A 6,000-nucleotide genomic window follows, 5' to 3' on the forward strand; every position below is an offset into this window, starting at 1 on the left:
GGGTGGGAAGTGTCAGCTACTTTGTCTGGTGAACTATATCACAGTTCACAGTGAGCCCTTGTGGGAATCAGGGTAGTGAAAATGCATTACTGAGCAGTTAGCAGATACAGGTCACTGAGCTGAGTATTAAGGATTCATGATCAGCAGGAGTGAGCAAGTATCTAAAGTGAGTTTGGCATGTTCTCAAAGTCAGTGGGGAAGGTGGAGTAAAATAAAGTCTCAGGATCGATGATTTTTTTTCTGTGTCCTCACACTTTATTACTGAAAACTTGGTTAATGGGCTATAGGAATTGCAGTCTGAGCTGTTAAATTCTGCCTGTTGATTTCATCGTTGGGGTGCTTTGACTCACATGCCTTTTCAAATTCTGAACCAGTCTGTGGTGATAGTTTGGTAGCTAAGTCATGTCAGACTCTTGTGATCCCATAGCCTGTAGCCTGCTAGACTCATCTGTCCATGGGATTCTCCAGGCAAGAATACTGAAGTGAGTTGCCATTTCCTTCTCCAGGGGATCTTCATGACCCAGGAATTAAACCCAGGTGTCCTGCATTGCAGGCAGATTCTTTACCAACTGAGCTATACTGCTGCTGCTGCTGCTAAGCGGGAAGCCCTATTCTGAGGGAACCATTCTGAGAGTTGTAGTATTATGATCCAAGCTTTCCATCACTGTCAAAAGAACTCAAGTCTTGCCCTCAGGCCATAAAAGATCCATACCCTAGATCATGGAATTTCTAGAGTTTTTCCATACTTAGTCACTCACTATAAAAACCTCTCCTGTGGAGTTATTGTCAGGTTAGTGAGATTGTCCTTCTCTGACTTCTTTTACGGAGAAGGCAATGGCACCCCTGCTCCACTACTCTTGCCTGGGAAATCCCATGGATGGAGGAGCCTGATGGGCTGCCATCTATGGGGTAGCAAAGAGTTGGACAAGATTGAGCGACTTCACTTTCACTTTTCACTTTTGTGCATTGGAGAAGGAAATGGCAACCCACCCCAGTGTTCTTGCCTGGAGAATCCCAGGGATGGGGGAGCCTGGTGGGCTGCCGTCTATGGGGTCACACAGAGTCAGACACGACTGAAGTGACTTAGCAGCTTAGCAGCTACTCACCAGAATGGCAGGGTGATTTGTCCTCTGTGAAGCTTTGGCTTTAGTTGAGGAGACAAAGACTCTATGTCCCTTTGAACTGTAGGAAAGACTTGAGACAAATTGAACTCTAGAATACTGAGAATTGTACTGCTCTCCAACAAGATGTTCTGCACTTATTATATCCAGAGACTTCAAGAAGTAAAACCAGGACAGACTGATATCTGAGACAATGGTGTGCTACTGTGGTATATCAGTTATCTCCTGAGTCAGACCTAGGAGACTGTAGGAAAAAAGGTATCTCTTTTTAGGTAGTATATGGTATATAAATTATATTTCAATAAAGTGCTAATTTAAATTAAAGAAAAGAAAAGAAACTGGACTCCTGCAGCAGAAAGAGAAATGAATGCAAGCTGCTGGCCTCTCAATCTCCTCTTATCTCATGACTAAATACCTTCATTCTAGGAATTAATGCCTTAATCCAAGAAGCTGCCTCTCCCATCCCATTTAGCTTCCTGGGCCAGGGTCTGGTGGACAATGGCCTTTACACAACCACTTCATGGCTAGAGATCAGCTTTTCTATGCTTTCTCCGCAAACGGGTTACATTTTAAACCTGCAAAATTCTCTACACGTCTCTATCCAACATCAGCCAACTACTGAAGTCTGGTGGAGAGGCAAAACCTTTTGAAGGGAGGATGAAGGCCTCCTGGCTTCACTCGCCTATACCTGCATGTGCAGAAGAAAACAGAAAGTAAGAAAAGCTTCTGGGGCTGGGGAAGTGGCAGGAAGAGCCGGAAAAACCTCCTATAATGTGAATTCAAATACGTTCAGTCATTCCAAGTCTAGAATGCTGCACCATGAATCAGAAAGTGGGAAGGGGAAGAAATGTGTGTTCTAAGCAAGAAAGAACTGTATCAGGATTTTAAAGAACAGTGCATGTGTGTGTGCTAAGTTGCTTCAGTCGTGTCTGGTTCTTTGCCATCCTGTGGACCGTAGCCTGCCAGTCTACTCTGTCCATGGGATTCTCTAGGAAAGAATACTGGTGTGGGTTGCCATGCCAACCTCCAGGGGATCTTCCCCACCCAGGGATCAAACCCACATTTCTTATGTCTCCTGTATTGACAGGCAAGTTCTTTACCACTAGCACTACCTGGTAAGCCCCATTAAGCTATACACTCATCATTTATTATTTGTATGATATTGATCATGTTATTTAACTTTTTTATTAAGTTGAGATTCACAAAACATAAGATTCACCACTTTACAGAGGGCAATTCAGTGGTTTTTAGTATATGTGGGAAGCCCTTAAAGATTAGTAGGCTTCAGTAATTCAACAGGCCAATAGACAGTGATATTGAGGTCTCAGCCTCAGTGATCTTTACTTTTCCATCACAATTTAAAGCAAAAACATGCTTACTCACCAATTAAAAATAATTGGAAGAATTGAACTGAAGCATAATTGAGGTGTATTTAATAATAAGTTAAGCTTCCCTGGTGGTTCAGTGGTAAGAATCCACCTGCCAATGCAGGAGCCACAGAAGACATGGGCTCAGTCCCTGGAAGGGAAAGATCCCCTGGAGCAGGAAATGGCAACCCACTTCAGTGTTCTTGCTGCGATAATCCCATGGACAGAGGAGCCTGACGGGCTACAGTTCATGGAGTCACAGAGAGTCCAACGCAACTGAACACACATGCTTTTAGTCTGGAGCATGGGTTCTAGAGCAGGTGGGCGTCAGTAGTTGGGGCACATGGGCTTAGTTGTCTACAGCATGTCTGGGTCTTCCCAGACCAGGGATTGAACCAGAGCCTGCAGCATTGAACCAGAGCCTGCAGCATTGCAAAGCAGATTGCTAACCACTGAAGCACCAGGGAAGCCCTCAGAGATTTTTTAGTGTACTTAATTTTGATATTTCAAAATTATATTTGTTTGAAATCAATTATTGTAAACATTAGGTTAAAACATTAAACTAAAATTTTTTGATTCTTGTTTTCTTTTTTCTCATTAAAAAAATGAAGTTGGACTTTATTGCATGAGATATATAAAATATATGTACAATCAGTTCAGTTCAGTTCAGTCACTCAGTTATGTCTGATTCTTTGCGACCCCATGGACTGCAGCACCCCAGGCTTCCCTGTCCATCAACCAGTTCCTGGAGCTTACTCAAACTTGTGTGCATCAAGTCGGTGATGATATCCAACCATCTTATCCTCTGTCATCCCTTTCTCCTCCTGCCTTCAATCCTTCCCAGCATCAGGGTCTTTTCAAATGAGTCAGTTCTTTGCGTCAGGCGGCCAAAGTATTGGAGTTTCAGCTTCAACATCAGTCTTTCCAGTCAGGACTGATTTCCTTTAGGATGGACTGGTTGGATCTCCTTGCGGTCTACGGGACTCTCAAGAGTCTGCTCCAACACCACAGTTCAAAAGCATCAATTCTAATCAAGACAACCTTATATTAATTATGAGGTGATGAGCTATTGAGTTGGATGAGCTATTAATTAAAGCAACAATACAAGTAAAGCTGTTTTGTAAAGCATTTATTATATGCCAAGTACTATTAAATGATATATATGTGAATATATACATATATGTATATCTCATATGCATTCTATATAATATATATCTTTTATCAAATCATTAGGAGAAAAGTACTATTAGTATTTTCTTTTAAATATGAGAAAGTTGAGATATAGAGAGGTGAAGTAACTTGCCCAAAGTCAAAAAAATAATATACAGAAGATTCTGAATTCTAATGAAGATCCGGAACCCAAAACTTCTCCTGGTTTCTCCTCCACATGATAAATGCTAATAATTTCTTTCTATAACTTTCATTATATTGTCTTCAGGATGCAGAGAGCATTGTGGAAAGAAAAATGAACTGAACATTCATTGAATGCTTACTCTAATAAATATATTTTCTAGTAGTTATGTATGGATGTGAGAGTTGGACCATAAAGAAAGCTGAGTGCTGAAGAATTGATGCTTTGGACTGTGGTGCTGGAGAAGACTCTTGAGAGTCCCTTGGACTGCAAGGTGATCCAACCAGTCAATCCTAAAGGAAACCAGTCCTGAACATTCGTTGGAAGAACTGATGCTGAAGCTGAAACTTCAATACTTTGACCACCTGATGCAAAGAACTCACCCCTTGGAAAAGACCCTGCTGCTGGGAAAGATTGAAGGAAGGAGGAGAAGGGGATGATAGAGGATAAAATGGTTGGATGGCATCACCAGCTCGATGGACATGAGTTTGAACAAGCCTTGGGATTTGGTGATGGACAGTGAAGCCTGGCATGCTGCTGTCCATGGGGTTGCAAAGAGTCAGACACGACTGAACACTTGAAGTGAATTGTTTATGTCATCTTCATCTTCTTTACAGATGAAGAGAAAATGAAGTTCACTGGGACTATGCAACATCTAGAATTCACTGAATAAGCAGTAGATCCTGGCTTTAACTCACTATCCTGGCACCTAGTACAGTTCTTTCTTCTACTTGACACTGAATTCCAGGGCTGAGAAGAGCTCACTCAAAGAAGAATAAATGTTGAGCATAAGTGTGATGTTAAAAAAATCTTTAAAATACAAATTTTATGCACATACATAATACATAATTGCTTTGTATAGGTGCTTATGTTTGGAGCAATAGTTATAGAACCTTTCAAAATAACCTCTTTTCTCAAGGAATGCATTCTAGACCAGGTATAAAGTCACCAACATTAAAAAGAGAAACTCTAATAAACAGGAAGAAATATTCTCAGGACCCAACAAAATAGATGAAAAGAGTAAAGAATCTGCCTGCCAAAGCAGGAAACACAAAAGATGCAAGTTTGATGCTTGGGTCAGGAAGATCCCCTGGAGGAGGAATGGTAACCCACTCCAGTGTTCTGGCCAGGAAAATCCCACGGACAGAGGAGCCTGGTGGGCTACAGTACATGGGGCTGCAAAGAGTAGGATGCCGCTGAGCACAAAACAAGTAATTAGTTATTAAAGAATATGTAAGTCTCTGTCTATTATATGAGTAGGTATTTGACTTATTTTAATTGTGAGTATAATTTTCAAATACAAAACATATTCGGATGGAATAGACTACTGTGTTCCTATACAATTATCTACATTTTGAGGAAAGCTTTGTCTGGAACAGGTAAAAGTGGCCCAGGCTTATTTGATAAAAGTTTTGAAATGGTATTTTCGTATTTGAAGTGAAGTGAAGTGAAGTTAAAGTCGCTCAGTCATGTTCACCTCATTGCAACCCCATGGACTATATAGTCCATGGAATTCTCTAGGCCAGAATACTGGTGTGGGAACCTTTCCCTTCTCCAGGGCATCTTTTCAATCCAGAAATCGAACCCAGGTATCTCGCATTGCAGGCAGATTCTTTACCAGCTGAGCCACAGTTCAGTTCAGTTCAGTCGCCCAGTTGTGTCCGACTCTTTGCGACCCCATGAACTGCAGCATGCCAGGCCCCCCTGTCCATTACCAACTCCTGGAGTTCACTCAGACTCATGTCCATCAAGTCGGTGATGTCATCCAGCCTTCTCATCCACTCTCGTCCCCTTTTCCTCCTGCCCCCAATCCGTCCCAGCATCAGAGTCTTTTCCAATGAGTCAACTCTTCGCATGAGGTGGCCAAAGTATTGGAGTTTCAGCTTCAGCATCAGTCCTTCCAAAGAACACTGAGGACTGATCTTCAGAATGGACTGGTTGGATCTCCTTGCAGTCCAAGGGACCCTCAAGAATCTTCTGCAACACCACAGTTCAAAAGCATCAATTCTTCAGCACTCAGCTTTCTTCACAGTCCAACTCTCACATCCATACATGGCCACTGGGAAACCATAGCTGTGACTAGACGGACCTTTGTTGGCAAAGTAATATCTCTGTTTTTGAATATGCTATCTAGGTTGGTCATAACTTTCCTTCCAAGGAG

Source organism: Ovis aries, chromosome 15 (genome assembly GCF_016772045.2).
Source record: "Ovis aries strain OAR_USU_Benz2616 breed Rambouillet chromosome 15, ARS-UI_Ramb_v3.0, whole genome shotgun sequence".
NCBI lineage: Eukaryota > Metazoa > Chordata > Mammalia > Artiodactyla > Bovidae > Ovis > Ovis aries.